This window comes from Salvelinus sp. IW2-2015, linkage group LG5 (assembly GCF_002910315.2).
Source record: "Salvelinus sp. IW2-2015 linkage group LG5, ASM291031v2, whole genome shotgun sequence".
NCBI lineage: Eukaryota > Metazoa > Chordata > Actinopteri > Salmoniformes > Salmonidae > Salvelinus > Salvelinus sp. IW2-2015.
Window position 1 is genome coordinate 34,089,891 of NC_036844.1, and position 18,680 is coordinate 34,108,570.

The following is an 18,680-nucleotide window of genomic DNA, read 5'->3' on the forward strand; positions in this document are numbered from 1 at the left end:
GAGAGAGAGAGAGAGAGAGAGAGAGAGAGAGGGGGGGGATAGGGGTGAGTCCTTACACTGATGCCACTGTGGTAGAATCCTCGTCTGAAGCGGGCAGGTTTGAGGTGGGGGTACTCCTCCGTGCTGGTCACCTTGATGCCCCACACCTTCTTCCAAGCGTCGTACAGCTGGACGTGGACGGGGTACACCCCAGAGTGGTGGGGAGCCACCGCGTAGCCCATGTTGGTGGGGATGCCATACTCCTGGGAAGAGACAACCAGTGGATTCAACACATTGTTAGCATTTAAATCACCCTTGCTATTAATACATAAATTCACACACACAGGTTTTTCTTTATTTTTTACTATTTTCTACATTGCACAATAATAGTGAAGACACCGAAACTATGAAATAACATATACGGATTCATGTAGTAACCAAAAGTGTTAAATCAAAATATATTTTTATATTTGAGATTCTTCAAAGCAGCCACCCTTTGCCTTGAGATGGAGGTGTGATGGTGCTTTGCTGGTGACACTGTCAGTGATTTATCTAGAATTCAAGACACACTTAACCAGCATGGCTACCACAGCATACTGCAGCGATACTCCATCCCATCTGGTTTGAGCTTAGTGGGACAATCATTTGTTTTTGTTTTTCAACAGGACAACCTACAGGTTGTGTAAGGGCTATTTGACCAAGTAGGATAGGGATGGAGTGTGCTGCATCTGATGACCTGGCCTCCAACCTCACCCAACCTCAACCCAATTGAGATGGTTTGGGATGAGTCGGACCGCAGAGTGAAGGAAAAGCAGCCAACAAGTGCTCAGCATAAGTGGGAACACCTTCAAGACTGTTGGAAAAGCATTCCAGGTGAAGCTGGTTGAGAGAATGCCAAGAGTGTGCAAAGCTGTCATCAAGGCAAAGGGTGGCTACTTTGAAGAATCTCGCATCTAAAATATATTTTGATTTGGTTACTACATGATACTTTTTTGGTTACTACATGATTCCATGTGTTATTTCATAGTTTTGATGTCTTCACTATTATTCTATAATGTAGAAAATAGTAAAAATAAAGAAAAACCCTTGAATGAGCAGGTGTTCTAAAACTTTTGACAGGTAGTGTATGTATGTGAAGATKATCACRKAGTGAAAGACTGGAAACTACCTGGCTCATCCTCCCAGTTCTATCAGCACTAACACCTGCTAAAGGATAGAAGCGGGCGCAGCTCACAACTGTGCTCTTATTAAGCATTTGCTGAAAAGATGATTGCATTTATGATGAGATAATTGCATGTCTTCACTATTATTCTACTATATATATATATATATGTATACACACACACAGTTGAAGTCAGAAGTTTACATACACCTTAAATAAATACATTTAAACTCAGTTTCACAGTTCCTGACATTTAATCCTAGTAAACATTCCTTCTCTTAGGTCAGTTAGGATCACCACTTATTTTAAGAATGTGAATTGTCAGAATAATAGTAAAGATAATGATTTATTTCAGCTTTTATTTCTTTCATCATATTCCCAGTGGGTCAGAAGTTTACATACACACAATTAGTATTTGGTAGGATTGCCTTTAAATTTTTTAACTTGAGTCAAATGTTTTGGGTAGCAAGCTTCCCACAATTTGGGTGAATTTTGGCCCATTGCTCCTGACAGAGCTGGTGTAACTGAGTCAGGTTTATAGGCCTCCTTGCTCGCACACACTTTTTCAGTTCTGCCCACAAATCTTCTTTGGGATTGAGGTCAGGGCTTTGTGATGGCCACTCCAATACCATGACTTAGTTGTCCTTAAGCCATTTTGTCACAACTTTGGAAGAATGCTTGGGGTCATTGTCCATTTGGAAGACCCATTTGAGACCAAGCTTTAACTTCCTGACTGATGTCTTGAGATGTTGCTTCAATATATCCACATAATTTTCCCTTCCTCATGATGCCATTTATTTTGTGAAGTGCACCAGTTCCTCCTGCAGCAAAGCACCCCCACAACATGATGCTGCCACCCCCGTGCTTCACGGTTGGAATGGTGTTCTTCGGCTTGCAAGCGTCCCCCTTTTTCATCCAACCATAACGATGGTCATTATGGCCAAACAGTTCCATTTTTGTTTCATCGGAGCAGAGGACATTAATCCAAAAAGTACGATCTTGGTCACCATGTGCAGTTGCAAACCGTAGTCTGGCTTTTTTAATGGTGATTTTGGAGCAGTGGCTTCTTCCTTGCTGAGCGGACTTTCAGGTTATGTCAATATAGGACTCATTTTTACTGTGGATATAGATACTTTGGTACCGGTTTCCATAAGTTTCTTCACAAGGTCCTTTGCTGTTGTTCTGGGATTGATTTGCACTTTTCGCACCAAAGTACATTAATCTCTAGGAGACAGAAAGCGTCTCCTTCCTGAGCGGTATGACGGCTGCATGGTCCCATGGTGTTTATACTTGCGTACTATTGTTTGTACAGATGAACGTGGTACCTTCAGGCATTTGGAAATTGCTCCCAAGGATGAACCAGACTTGGAGGTCGAGAACTTATTTCTTTCTGGCTGATTTCTTTTGATTTTCCATGATGTCAAGCAAAGAGGCATTGAGTTTGAAGGTTGGCCTTGAAATACATCCACAGGTACACCACCTATTGTCTCAAATGATGTCAATTAGCCTATCAGAAGCTTCTAAAGCCATGACATCATTTTCTGGAATTTTCCAAGCTGTTTAAAGGCACAGTTAACTTAGTATATGTAAACTTCTGACCCACTGGAATTGTGATACAGTGAATTATAAGTGAAATAATCTGTATGTAAACAATTGTTGGAAAAATTACTTGTCATGCACGAAGTAGATGTCCTAACCGACTTGCCAACACTATAGTTTGTTAACAAGAAATTTGTAGAGTGGTTGAGTTTTAATGACTCCAACCTAAGTGTATATATATATTTTTTTATTTATTTTATTTATTAATTTTATCCCATTTTCTCCCCAATTTTCGTGGTATCCAATCGCTAGTAATTACTATCTTGTCTCATCGCTACAACTCCCGTACGGGCTCGGGAGAGACGAAGGTCGAAAGCCATGCGTCCTCCGAAGCACAACCCAACCAAGCCGCACTGCTTCTTAACACAGCGCGCCTCCAACCCGGAAGCCAGCCGCACCAATGTGTCGGAGGAAACACCGTGTACCTGGCCCCCTTGGTTAGCGCGCACTGCGCCCGGCCCGCCACAGGAGTCGCTGGAGCGCGATGAGACAAGGATATCCCTACCGGCCAAACCCTCCCTAACCCGGACGACGCTATGCCAATTGTGCGTCACCCCACGGACCTCCCGGTCGCGGCCGGCTGCGACAGAGCCTGGGCGCGAACCCAGAGACTCTGGTGACGTAGCTAGCACTGCGATGCAGTGCCCTAGACGACTGCGCCACCCGGGAGGCAACCTAAGTATATTTAAACTTTCGATTTCAACTGTATATATTTGTTATTTATTTTTTTATCAATATTTTGTCAACGAAATTATAACATTCATTCAAATATTTTTTTACCAACAGTAGTACCCCCAGTCAGCATAGAGCAGGACCCCCCAACCTACCTGTGCAAACCTCCTGTTGAGGAGCATCTGTTCAGCTAGCACCGACTGGTTGTGGAAGAGGTGGGGCTGCATGTGACTCCACATGTGGGGGAACCACCAGAACTCCTTCCCATAGGAGAGGAGCAGGTCATCCCCCAGGTCCTCCTCATCTGTACCTGGAGCATAGAAACACAGAGGGGATTTAGTCTAGTCTACATATATACAGACATGGCATGGGCAAGGGTGTGTGCTGGTGTTGAAAACCTAGATATACAGTATCAGTCAAAAGTTTGGTCACACCTACTCATTCAAGGGTTTTTCTTTATTTGTACGATTTTCTACGTCATAGAATAATAGTGAAGACATAAAAACTATGAAATAACACATTTGGAATCATGAAGTAACCCAAAAAGTGTTAAACAAATCTAAATACATTTAAAATTCTTCAAAGTAGCCACCCTTTGCCTTGATGACAGCTTTGCACACTCTTGGCATTCTCTTAACCAGCTTCAACTGGAAGGAGTTCCCAAATATACTGAGCAGTTGTTGGCTGCTTTTCCTTCACTCTGCTTTCCAACTCATCCCAAACCATTTCAATTGGGTTGATGTCGGGTGATTGTGGAGGTCAGGTCATCTGATGCAGCACACCATCTCTCTCCTTGGTCAAATAGCCCTTACACAGCCTGGATGTGTGTTGGGTCATTGTCCTGTTGAAAAACATAGTCCCACTAAGCGCAAACCAGATGGGATGGCGTATTGCTGCAGAATGCGGTGGTAATCATGCAAGTTAAGTGTGCCTTGAATTCTAAATAGATCACAGACAGTGTCACCAGCAAGGCACCCCACACCATCACACCTCCTCCTCCATGCTTCACGGTGAGAAGCACACATGCAGAGATCATCCGTTCACCTACTCTGCTTCTCACAACGACTCAGCAGTTGGGACCAAAATTCTCTAATTTGGACTCAGACCAAAAGGACAGATTTCCACCAGTCTAATGTCCATTGCTTGTGTTTCTTGGCCCAAGCAAGTCTATTATTCCTATTGGTGTTCTTTAGTAGTGGTTTCTTTGCAGCAATTCGACCATGAAGGCCTGATTCACAAAGTCTCCTCTGAACAGTTGATGATGAGATGCGTCTGTTACTTGAACTCTGTGAAGCATTTATTTGGGCTGCAATTTCTGAGGCTGGTAACTCTAATGAACTTATCCTCTGCAGCAGAGGTAACTCTGGGTCTTCCTTTCCTGTGGCAGTCCTCATGAGAGCCAGTTTCATCATAGCGCTTGATGGTTTTTGAGACTGCACTTGAAGAAACTTTCAAAGTTCTTGAATTGTTCCGGATTGACTGACCTTCATGTCTTAAAGTAATGATGGACTGTCGTTTCTCTTTGCTTATTTGAGCTGTTCTTGCCATAATATGGACTTGGTCTTTTACCAAATAGGGCTATATTCTGTATACCACCCCTACCTTGTCACAACACAACTGATTGGCTCAAACATATTAAGGAAATAAATTCCACAAATTAACTTTTAACAAGGCACACCTGTTAATTGAAATGCATTCCTAGTGACTACCTCATGAATCTGGTTGAGAGAATTCCAAGCAGGTGCAAAGCTGTCATCAAGGCAAACGGTGGCTACTTTGAAGAATCTCAAATATATTTGATTTGTTTAACACTTTTTTTGTTTACTACACGATTCCATATGTGTTATTTCATAGTTTTGAGGTCTTCACTATTATTCTATAATGTAGAAAATAATCAAAACTAAGAAAAACCCTTGAATGAGTAGGCATCCAAACTTTTGACTGGTAGTGTATGTGCTGGGCAAATCTTAAAGCAAGTTCATTATATTAAGCATCAACAGTAATGCAATAATTGATTTGGACATTTGATCCATGCATTTTTTTGTGTGAAGTAACTGATGATCTAATCTCAGTTAACCCAGAACTAAAATCACGTGTCATTTGGTCAAATGTTTACGTAGTCTGTCCATGAGAGATTATTGATGATTGTCTGCCATAAGACATTGTATTTGATCCCCCTGAGTGTTACAGTCATGCAGTGGGTCTGTCTGTCCACTCCACCCACCAGTATGGAAGAACTTCCCAGAGAAGCCCAGGTTGAAGGTGAAGTTGGGGACGGAGGTTCGGAGGTCATTCTGGGTCTCCAGTAGGGCCTAGACAGAGGGGACAGGGACAACTTAAGACTCATTCACATGCATTCCCTCTTTTAAATACATATATGTTTAAGTATGTTGTATGTTTATTGGATAGAGAGAGATGGAGCTGAAAGGTAGGAGAAAGTGTGCTGAAAGAGCCTATGCTAGCAGCGATACGTCGTGTGTGTCAGAGGAAGTTTCTTAGACCACTAGGCCACCACATATGCATTCTTTGTCACTCGCAACAGATGTCATCAGAGCGCGCAACAGAGCACTGTCTACACTCGGTCTACACTCGGTCTACACTCGGTCTACACTCGGTCTACACTCGGTTTGTTGTTGTTATGAAATATACTGAAAAATATCAAACGCAACATGCAACAATTTCAACGAATTTACTGAGTTACAGTTCATGTAAGGAAATCAGTCAATTGAAATAAATTAGGCCCTAATCTATGGATTTCACATGACTGGGCAGGGGCGCAGCCATGGATGGGCATAGGCCCACCCACTTGGGAGCCAGGCCCAGCCAAAACAGAATTAGTTTATTCCACACAAAAGGGCTTTATTATAGACAGAAATAATCCTCAGTTTCATCAGCTGTCCAGGTGACTGGTCTCAGACGATCCTGCAGCTGAAGCCTGATGTGGAGGTCCTGGGCTGGCGTGGTTACACATGGTCTGCGGTTGTGAGGCTGGGTGGACGTACTGCCAAATTCTCTAAAACGACGTTGGAGTGGTATGGTAGAGAAATTACATTCAATTCTCTAGCAACAGCTCCGGTGGACATTTCTGCAGTCAGCATGCCAATTGCAAGCGCCCTCAAAACTTGAGACATCTATGGCGTTGTGTTGTGACAAAACATAACATTTCCGAACGGCCTTTTGTTGTCCCCTGCACAAGCCTGCACCCGTCTAATGATAATGCTGTTTGATATGCCACACCTGTTAGATGGATGGATTATCTTGGCAAAGGAGAAATACTCACCAACAGGGATGTAAACAAATTTGTGCACAAAATAAGAGAGAAATAAGCTTTTAGTGCATACGGAAAATCACTGGGATCTTTTATGGGACCAACACTTTACATGATGCGTTTATATTTTTGTTCAGTATAGTCTTCATCAAATACTTAAATTGTAGCTAAAGTTTGTATTGCTAAGGATTCTGCAATGTCAGTGGCAGATTTAGGTATAGGCGACATGGGCAGCCGCCCAGGGCGTAATCTTGCCGGGGGCGGTACGGGGCGGCCACACTATTTTTCTTTGGAATGGTGACATTTGCGTGATCGGTTTTCTATTGCTCATTTGCACGTCACGTCAATATCATGTCACCATGTGGAACTGTGGGTCAATTCATCTTGTCGGAGTGAGCTCCCTGATTCTAATTTGTAAGCTAGGCAGGCTACTGCCTGGGAAAGTCTCCCACTCAGAAGTACGAGATGGGGAGGAGGGCGAGGGTAGGTTGACCTCAGGTCTCCCCACTGGAAGCCCGAGGTAGGGGGAGCGGGGGAATCTATCAAATAGGGCACCTCTAACTTTGTACAGTACTATTGCAAATAGTAAAATCAGTCACACTACGAAATACTACCAAATTAACCACAATTCATTCATAATACTGTGAATATATCGTTTCAGAAATATTTTTAATATTTTTCTGGTTTGTGTGAAATCTTTAAGAACAATATAAAACCAGTCTGCATACCACCAAGGTGAATCGGTTTAGTCTTGACTCTTGGTTGACAGTGTGGGGGATGGATAATGTATTGATGCTCAGTGCCAAATCAGGCTAATGCTAATGCTAGCATTAGCAAATCAGGCTAATGCTAACAGTGTTAGCCCACGGGTGTTTTTATCCCCGGCTGGGCACAAATGCCTTAGGTGTTAGATGATTTCCACACAATCACAAGATGAAGATAAGGTAGAACTGGAAAATAGACAGGGATTTGTTTGCCCTAAATGCACCACCATCAAGCAGTTTAGGGAAGATATCCTCCTGCTGTTAGCTCGGCTGCGGGAAAAGGATAACCTGCTTTCTAAGTATACCGAACTTGCTGTACACCGACCTTGCTGTAACTTAGGTAAACCACATCTCATTTTTAAATTACTCCTATAGCAAAGCTGTCGATGAGTCAGGGTTCCAGGATAATTTCCAGCAACATTGCAAACCGTTTTAAAGACTGACAGACAGGGTCTGGTGGTGCTCCAGTCCTCCCTGTCAGAAAAAGCAACAGAGGACTTGGAAACCATATCAACTCCTGTACAAATGGCACTATGGTTATTGTGAGTAACATAATCGATGTGTTTTTTTATACTCTGCCTTCTAGTGAGTTTAGAAAAGGTAATCTCCTATCATTCTGTTAGATTCGAGACTGTAAGAAAATGTGGCTGTAATATTAATCATTTGGTTGTTATTCCATTGGTTACCTCGAGGCAGATGACCCAGGGGCAAAGTGGCCCTGTAAAGGCCAGTAAAGAAAAAGAGACTGACTCCAAGGCCATTTAATTACTGAATCTACTGAGCTCTACGGACTTGATCCAACATGTTACTGGGCCCACCCTACCTGTGGCCATACTCTGGACCTGGTTATTACCAAGGGTCGTTCTTTTGACATATCCTCTATTGTTGATGTTGCTTTATCTGATCACCACTACAGATTTTTTACGACCTTGTTGCCCATAGCGCATTATTAAGAAACACTATCTTACCTTTGAAGTTGCGACAGATTTTATTGCGTGTATGAACAATACGCCACCACCTATTCTGCCTTCCTCTTGTGATGATTCAGTTAATAACTTTAACATCAAATTAAGAGTAACCATTGATGCCATAGCTCCAGTAGAGTTGAAAAAGGCCCCATCCAAACAGAGAGCCCCTTGAATGAGTGAGGCATCTAATCAATTAAAGAGAAATTGCAGAAAGGAAGACTGGCAGTGGAGAAAGTTAAAGTTGCAGGTCCATTATGATGTTCTGAGACAGTAACTTGGCATATATAACAAGGCAATTAGAAATGCCAGACGGACTCATTTTTCTAACTTGATCACTATTAATCAGAATAATTCCAGAGTGTTCTTCTCAACCATTGATGGCCTGATAAATCCTACCCCCTCAAACCTATGTGAACTTTCCTCCCATCTAAATGTGATGAGTTTGCGGCATATTTCAGAGATAAGATAACCAACATGAGGCTGGGTATCAGTCAAGCAAGCCTTGATGAGAAGTTTAATGATATGTGCCCTAGCCTACCACGCAAAGGAACTATGGATTTTTTACCCCCTCGTTTACACAGACGTGCTCAGGAAAGTGATATCACAATTTAAGCCTTCAACCTGCCTTCTCAATCCTATTCAAACCAGTTTTTCAAACCATCTGAAATAGTGCAGGCTATTGTTAAATCCCTCCCTGTTCACGGGCACTTTCCCCACTGCACTAAAAACAGTGCAAAATTCTGGAGAAATTGGTTTTCAAACAGTAAATATATATATATTTTTTCCCACCACAGCAGAGAGACAGCCTTAGTTAAAGCGGTAAATGATCACAGATGCCAAACAGCTCTCTGTCCTTGTATTCTTGGATTTAAGTGCTGCATCCGACAATGTTAACCATGATGACCTTCTGGACAGACTGTAGAGGTGGGTTGGATGTCCGGTCCAGTTCTAAATTGGTTTAGGACCTGTTTAACCGGTCGAGATTTTGTCACCTTTAGAGAACATAATTCAGAGGAAACACACATCACATGTGGCGTTCCACAAGGTTGGATTTTGAGTCCGGTAGGGTTTAGTTATATACACTGCTCAAAAAAATAAAGGGAACACTTAAACAACACAATGTAACTCCAAGTCAATCACACTTCTGTGAAATCAAACTGTCCACTTAGGAAGCAACACTGATTGACAATAAATTTCACATGCTGTTGTGCAAATGGAATAGACAACAGGTGGAAATGATAGGCAATTAGCAAGACACCCCCAATAAAGGAGTGGTTCTGCAGGTGGTGACCACAGACCACTTCTCAGTTCCTATGCTTCCTGGCTGATGTTTTGGTCACTTTTGAATGCTGGCGGTGCTTTCACTCTAGTGGTAGCATGAGACGGAGTCTACAACCCACACAAGTGGCTCAGCTAGTGCAGCTCATCCAGGATGGCACATCAATGCGAGCTGTGGCAAGAAGGTTTGCTGTGTCTGTCAGCGTAGTGTCCAGAGCATGGAGGCGCTACCAGGAGACAGGCCAGTACATCAGGAGACGTGGAGGAGGCCGTAGTAGGGCAACAACCCAGCAGCAGGACCGCTACCTCCGCCTTTGTGCAAGGAGGAGCACTGCCAGAGCCCTGTAAAATGACCTCCAGCAGGCCACAAATGTGCACGTGTCTGCTAAAACGGTCAGAAACAGACTCCATGAGGGTGGTATGAGGGCCCGACGTCCACAGGTGGGGGTTGTGCTTACAGCCCAACACCGTGCAGGACGTTTGGCATTTGCCAGAGAACACCAAGATTGGCAAATTCGCCACTGGCGCCMTGTGCTCTTCACAGATGAAAGCAGGTTCACACTGAGCACATGTGACAGACGTGACAGAGTCTGGAGACGCCGTGGAGAACGTTCTGCTGCCTGCAACATCGTCCAGCATGACCGGTTTGGCGGTGGGTCAGTCATGGTGTGGGGTGGCATTTCTTTGTGGGGCCGCACAGCCCTCCATGTGCTCGCCAGAGGTAGCCTGACTGCCATTAGGTACCGAGATGAGATCCTCAGACCCCTTGTGAGACCATATGCTGGTGCGGTTGGCCCTGGGTTCCTCCTAATGCAAGACAATGCTAGACTTCATGTGGCTGGAGTGTGTCAGCAGTTCCTGCAAGAGGAAGGCATTGATGCTATGGACTGGCCCGCCCGTTCCCCAGACCTGAATCCAATTGAGCACATCTGGGACATCAAGTCTTGCTCCATCCACCAACGCCACATTGCACCACAGACTGTCCAGGAGTTGGCGGATGCTTTAGTCCAGGTCTGGGAGGAGATCCCTCAGGAGACCATCCGCCACCTCATCAGGAGCATGCCCAGGCGTTGTAGGGAGGTCATACAGGCACGTGGAGGCCACACACACACACTACTGAGCCTCATTTTGACTTGTTTTAAGGACATTACATCAAAGTTGGATCAGCCTGTAGTGTGGTTTTCCACTTTAATTTTGAGTGTGACTCCAAATCCAGACCTACATGGGTTGATAAATTTTATTTCCATTGATAATTTTTGTGTGATTTTGTTGTCAGCACATTCAACTATGTAAAGAAAAAAGTATTTAATAAGAATATTTCATTCATTCAGATCTAGGATGTGTTATTTTAGTGTTCCCTTTATTTTTTTGAGCAGTGTATGTTAACCCTTGGCAGGGTTATCAGAAAGCAGGTGTTATTTTAGAATCTGAACTTTTGAGTCACACAATAGGAATGTGACCAAAATAGCTTTTTACCGAGGTGTGGCCGTTTCTCTCTCAGGCTGATAAGCTTTTATTACAAGCAGGCTTGACTACTGTGATTTTCTCCTGTCTGGTCTACCCAAGAAAGCCATTGATCAACTGCAAAACATACATAATGTTGCAGCACAGGTACTGACTAAGACCATACAGAGAGCACACAGACTGGTTTTAAGGGTCTCTGCACTGGCTGCCTGTGAGTTGTATTGGTTTTGAAATCAATCCACGATTGTGCATCCCAATACATGTCAGACATGCTTTTAAGTTATGTACCCAGTCGGTCCCTCAGGTCCTCTGGTACTGGCCTTTTAACTATACCAAAGCCTAGAACCAAGAGACAGGGAGAGGCAGCCTTTGGTTATTCCCCCAGCCTCTGGAATAGCCTGCGAGAGAACCTGAGGGCCTGAAACTGTGGACATATTTCAGAGATCTTAAAACATCTTCTTAGCTTTGCTTTTCCTTCAAGTGTTTTTTTGTCATTCAGATGGTCATTCCTTTATTTTTTTAATCTTATGTTTGTTGTAAATAATTCAGAATTTATTTTCATTGTTTATAAATTTTTTCCTGTGCAGCACATTGCATTCCATGCCTGAAATGTGCTTTATAAATAAAGCTTGATTTGATTTTCTATAAGGACTGTAGTTAGCAGTAGTATTCAGTCCACACATCCCCCCTTCATTAACGTATCCATATTCAAACTGATCTCATCCCTCAATACCCTTTCCATATTCACTTTGCATCTGCATCTATTTGTTTTTTAGGTTTAGTCCCCCCCCCCCCCATTTTTCCCACGGCTCAATCAGAGCCTGATTCATATTTAACACTGTTGTGGCCCGCCGACATACAAGACAACTCAACAAGACTGCTTTGATTGTGTTTATGTGTTCATTCCCCACTCTTCACTGAAAGTCACTCCCTCGCAACGGGGGAGGGAGAAGAGAAAACAACAAAGCTGTATCAAATATTTATGCTGCAGGCGAGTCTGTGGATGCCCTTTGAACAGCAACTCATCACACAAAGCAAAGCTGGAGAAGAGTGGTTAAACTGAGCTTCATACCCTACTGCTGCGGGAGGGAGGCTGTACGGACAAAGACTGTCCTCTGGGTTTGAGGGAACAAGATGTGGAAGAACGCTGGAGGGCGGCTCCTGACCTTTAGTTTGTAATAAGCGTTTGTCTGAGCTGAGGAGGCTGTGTGGAGGGAATCCAGTAACGGAGTCTTATTCTACTTTCAAACGAGGCTTTGGATGGAAATACAAGAAAATATATTCTGTTACACTCTGCTGCACTAATCCTTCCTCTCCATCCTTCTCTCTCTATCCCTCCCTCCATTCTTCTCTCTCTCTGGCTGTTGAGGGGATATAGACAGTGAAAATGGCAGGGTGAGACTGCCATGGCAGTCAGCCCAACTGTGTCCCCCTGTCCTCAAGTCGGCCCCCCAGGGGACAGACATGTTGGTGACTGCACCTGTGCCACATTTGCACAGCTCTAGCATGGACTCTGTCCTACATAGTATTGTGACCTGGTGGTCTCACCTTCTGTCTCCTTCAATCACGGTCAGGTCTGCCTCTGGCACTGACACCTGCATGACTCACTGTTACTCACCATCACACAGCATGGATCTCTGGGAAGTATGTATGCACCAGCAATAGAATAAGGCAGATTGCGATGCAACAGATAAGCGATTACAGATAATGAGCGATTACACACATACCCACACAAGTAAACCAACTTCTTACACACACAAAACCCACCTTACAAAAGACCAATCCACCGCAGATGCTTACCTTGACATCTGAGACCTTCATGCGGGTGCCCTCCTTGCCCACGAAGATGTCATCGATGTCCACCAGCAGGTAGCGATCTAGAGCCAGAGACAGCCTCTTGCCCGTCAGGAAGGCCACAGCGTCCACAAACACCAGCTTGTGCAGCCAGAAGTTGAGGTTGTTGCCGAAGAGCACCCGCTGGATGCCGTCGTGAAGCCCCAGATCCTGGACAACAGAGGCATGGAGGGGGCTGCTACCCACCCCCATCCCCACCCCAGACATGCCCAGGTCAGGCACCCGGGTCCTGGCTAAGAGAACAGGCTCGTAGGTAGAGTGGTTGGACTGGAAGACAGTCCAGTCATCTCCGGGTAGGGGGCCTCGCTCCACCTCCCGGGCCTTAGTGATGAGGAGCAGGGGGGACTTGGGGTTGACGCTGCAGTCCTTCAGGCCCAGGTTGGAATGGAGGAAGAGGGGGAAGCCCTTCAACTGGGCACTAAGTAGGCTGTTCTCATTGGCCTGGGAGAGAGGACAAGGGAGAGATGGAGTCAGCTGCATTTCTGTTTACAGTTAGTTTCCTGGTGAAAACATTTGCACACTTTATCCTTGAGATGATTACATACCTGGCAATGTTACTTACAATTCTCCTACACACAATAGACACCGATTCAGAGATTCATTACCAAAGAGGTAAAGGGGCTCTATAATTCCCGTAAGTGTGGCTATGCGTGGGTCGTGTGTATGTGTGTACATTTCTGTTTGTGTGCAGGTAGCCTAGCGGTTAAGAGCGTTGGTCGGTGTTTCGAAACCAAGCCGGCAAGGTGGCAAAATCTACCATTCTGCCCTTGAGCAAGGCAGTTAACCCCCGGGTGCCAACTAAGGAAGCCCCCCCCCACATATCTCTAATTTGAAGGGGTAGGGTTAATTGCAGAAGACACATTTCCACTGAATGCATTCAGTTGTGCAACTGACTAGGTATCCTATTTCCCTGTCCTATCCATTTGTGTGTGTGTGTGTGTGTGTGGGGGGGGGGGGTCGGGGGATAAATACGTAGGTGAACCCTCTGCCCATTATTTCTTTGTTTACATTCAGAGCAGGAGCCCCGTAACTGTTGTATTGATCAGTGATAAACAGCATTTGGCGATTCTAAACAAATCAATCACAGTCACAGCAGCCCCAGGCAGTGAGTCATCCTGAACCTGTCAAACCATAATTCTGTGGTTTAGCAGATGCTGCTTTGCTCTCAGAGCCACTGGCAATATCATACTTTAAAGAATATGATTTACTATGCATATATCCGTCTGTATATTAACTTAAGGAATTCAACATCACATGCAATATTGACCTATAGCTATACCTCTCAGTCAGATATATATATATATATATACAGTGGGGAGAACAAGTATTTGATACACTGCCGATTTTGCAGGTTTTCCTACTTACAAAGCATGTAGAGGTCTGTCATTTTTATCATAGGTACACTTCAACTGTGAGAGACGGAATCTAAAACAAAAATCCAGAAAATCACATTGTATGATTTTTAAATAATTAATTTGCATTTTATTGCATGTAGACATTGAGAGAGAGGATAATATGAGACACGAACCTACCAACGCGTAGGAATCCGGGCGTGCGATTCAACGAAGACCATGTTAGTGATTTCAGACTTAAGAAGACTCCTCCTTTCCCACTCATTACCTGTATTAACTTCACCTGTTTGAACTCGTTACCTGTATAAAAGACACCTGTCCACACACTCAAACAGATTCCAACCTCCACAATAGCCAAGACAGAGCAGAGCTGTGTAGGACATCAGGATAAAATTATGTAGACCTGCAACAGGCTGGGATGGGCTACAGGACAAAGAGCAAGCAGCTTGGTGAGAAGGAAACAACTGTTGGCGCAATTATTAGAAAATGGAAGAAGTTCAAGATGACGGTCAATCACCCGCTCGGTCTGGGGCTCCATCGCAAGATTTCACCCGTGGGGCACAATGATCATGAGGAAGGTGAGGGGATCAGCCCAGAACTAACGGCAGGACCTGGTCAATGACCTGAAGAAGCTGGGACCACAGTCTCAAAGAAAACCATAGTAACACACTACGCCGTCATGGATTAAAATCCTGCAGCGCACGCAAGGTCCCCCGCTTAAGCCAGTGCATGTCCAGGCCCGTCTGAAGTTTGCCAATGACCATCTGGATGATCCAGAGGAGGAATGGGAGAAGGTCATGTGGTCTGATGAGACAAAAATAGAGCTTTTTGGTCTAACTCACTCGCCGTGTTTGGAGGAAGAAGAAGTATGAGTACAACCCAAGAACACCATCCCAACCGTGAAGCATGGAGTGGAACATCATTCTTGGGGGATGCTTTCTGCAAAGACAGGACGACTGCACCGTATTGAGGAGGATGGATGGGGCCATGTATCGCGAGATCTTGGCCAACAACCTCCTTCCCTCAGTAAGAGCATTGAAGATGGGTCGTGGCTGGTCTTCCAGCATGACAACGACACACAAGCCATCGAAGCGACTACCTGCAAAAGAGAACTAAGGAGTGCCCGTAAGAAGCATCGTCAAGGTCCTGGAGTGGCCTAGCCAGTCTCCAGACCTGAACCCATAGAAAAATCTTTGGAGGGAGCTGAAAGTCCGTATTGGCCAGCGACAGCCCCGGAAACCTGAAGGATCTGGAGAAGATCTTGTAGGGAGAGTGGGCCAAAATCCTGCTGCAGTGTGTGCAAACCTAGTCAAGAACTACAGGAAACGTATGATCTCGTGAATTGCAAACAAAGGTTTCTGTACCAAATATTAAGTTCTGCTTTTCTGATGTATCAAATACTTAGTCATGCAATAAAAGATGCAAGATTAATGACTGAAGAAATCGAATACAAGATAGTGAGTAGATTTCTATGGAATGTTTGGTTGTATTTAGAGTACACGACGCGCAGATCTGACGAATGAAGTTGTAAGAGGATGTACCTATCTGGATAGAAAATTACAGACCTCTGAACAGAGCCTTTGTAAGTAGGAAAACCTGGCAAGAATGCATGCCAAGGATTACTCAAATACTTGTCTCCCCGAACATGTCAAGTCAATCAACTGACAGGCTACAAAAGGAATTAGCGCAGAGTACGTACGAGTAGGAACCAGAAACAATAAGTATTTACTGGAGTGAGACAATAAATGAAGAAAGAGATGAAGTGAGAGAAAAAGAGATTAAACAACCTTAGTGACAAGTGAGAGAGATATGGAAAAGAGTACAGGTATTTCTGGATTTCCCTAGACTCGTAATTCCTTGATACGTGTATGCGCCAGGAGACTGACAGAACAAGAGAAATGAAGCAGTCTATAATTTCTAAGGATATGGTAGTTTATTTGAACGTTAGAGAGCGTAAAGGAATATCACAACAAAAAAGCCATAAGAACCAAGAAAAAAGCGAGCAGATGTCAATAAGAGTCCATAGTTCCGTGAATGTTTGAGACAAGCATATTAGGATGCTCGAGAGAGAACATCTGAGTCGCTTGTGACCTACAGCCTGGCTGTCTTAGAAAGACGCATATGACTGTAACCGCGAGGATTAAACCATGGTCTGAGCAAAAACCCTTGTTCCGTCCAATACTCACAGGGGAGGGTCGAGACGTATTCCTGGTAGTTGACCCAACACAGACATATGTATCCGACCACATCTCAGGAGAGGAGACAACATGCAGTCCACTCACCTCTTGCGAGTAGATACTGGTGACAGTCTCATAGCAAGTACATTAAGAGGTTTGAAGACGTGAGCACGGATTTACAGGCGAAGACGTACGAACCTTACAGCTCCCTCCACAGATTTTCTTAGGGATTAAGTGTCATCACAGTCATGACTGGCAGGACATATAAGCCACTGCCAGGGACCTTGAAATGATGCGTTATCTTCTTGGTGACATACTGCCCTATGTTGCGCTTGACCGTGTGACACGATTGGTTTTGGTGGTCGAATTTCGAACACCCTGCGACCATACCCATCGCAACCCCGAGTATATCCCTAAACCCTGCGCTATGCAGGGCTGCGAAAGAGACGTTTTCACCCCGAAAGATGTTGACGGAGAGTAGACAGAGGGATACTATGGCCCCGTCTCCATGACGTCCTTGTGATGCGGTGAGAAGCTTCCTGTCCCTTTGAGCAGAAAAAGAGCAACACCCCAAATGGCCATAATGTTTCCACCTCCAATGTTTGACCGTGAGGGATGGTTCTCTGGGGGTCAATACGGGCAGCATTCGACTCCTCCTGCCAACACGGGCAAAGTTGTTGATTGCCAAAGACCTCAATTTTCGCAGTCTCATCTGACCACAAACACGTATCACCCATTGTCCGTGCTGAATCATTCAATGTTCATTGGCAAACTTAGCCAGAACGGCATGTATAATATGCTTATGCTTGGAGCAGGGGGAACCCTTGCTGGGCGCTGCAAGATTCAGTCCTTCACTGACATAATGTGGTTACCAATTGTTTCTTGGAAATGACTATGTCCCAGCTGCCTTGAGGAATCATTGCACAAGATCCCTCCGTGTGAGTTCTGGACTGATTCCGTCCACCTTCCATGATCATTGCCAACTTCACGAAGGTGAGATCTTGCCATCGAGCCCCCAGGCTGAGGAGATGACAGGTGTTTTGTGTTTCTTCCGATTTGAGCGAGATAATCCAGAAACTGTTGTCACCTTGCTCACCAAGCTGCTTGGGCGAGTGCTTAGTAGCCCATTCCGAGCCTATGATGTAGCGTCTAACAATCTTGCCCTGACATCCGTGGAGAGCTCTGGTGATGCCATGGTGGAGAGTTGTGAGATGTCTGATTTTATGATTGACAGTCTGTGCACAGTTTATCTTTTATACAGGTAAGAAACTGAGATTAGGAGCACTCCCTTTGAAGAGTGTTGCTCCTAATCTCCGTTCGTTACCTGTATGAAAGACACCTGGGAGCCAGAAATCTTTTTGATTGAGAAGGGGTCAAATACTTATTTCCCTCATTAAAATGCAAATCAATTTATAACATTTTTGACATGCATTTTTCTGGATATTTTTGTTGTTATTCTGTCTCTCACTGTTCAAATAAACCTACCATTAAAATTATAGACTGATAATATCTTTGTCAGTGGGCAAACGTACAAAATCAGCAGGGGATCAAATACTTTTTTCCCTCACTGTATATATATATATATATATATATATATATATATATATATATTAGGGACTAGGATGGTATATCAAATACTAGCCCTCGGTGCGTCATGGCAACATGGTTAATCGCTCAGGGTTACTACGGGCTGATTGGCCAAACGGCCACAAAACAGCCGGAAAAGGGTGCAGTTCTTAACATAGCCTAACCCTGGGTGAATTATGAGGAGACTGACTCTAGTGCTAGTTTAGAAGGGGAGGATTTACTCCAATTATGCAGCAACTACATGGATATTGGATTAAGCTCAATGACTAATGGGAGGACGAGAAGGGCTTAAAGCAACCTCTATCCCCTGCCTGGGTGTAATTAAAAGTGAGGGTGCTGGTGGCTGGCCTCTGGGTGTAACAGCCCTGCTCTAGTGCCGGGATCTAACCTGTAGTTATAACAGCCCTGCCCTAGTGCCGGGATCTAACCTGTAGTTATAACAGCCCTGCCCTAGTGCCGGGATCTAACCTGTAGTTATAACAGCCCTGCTCTAGTGCCGGGATCTAACCTGTAGTTATAACAGCCCTGCTCTAGTGCCGGGATCTAACCTGTAGTT

At 44.5% G+C, this 18,680-nt stretch overlaps 1 long non-coding RNA gene and 1 pseudogene across 1 annotated transcript in view; both read right to left on the bottom strand.

Annotated features, from left to right (window-relative positions):
- The window catches only part of LOC139027788 (uncharacterized), a 331,562-nt gene that overhangs the window by 301,394 nt on the left and 11,488 nt on the right, over positions 1 to 18,680 (bottom strand). The window lies entirely within an intron of this gene.
- LOC111964407 (bifunctional heparan sulfate N-deacetylase/N-sulfotransferase 1-like) overlaps positions 1 to 18,680 on the bottom strand; it is a 150,083-nt pseudogene that overhangs the window by 36,959 nt on the left and 94,444 nt on the right.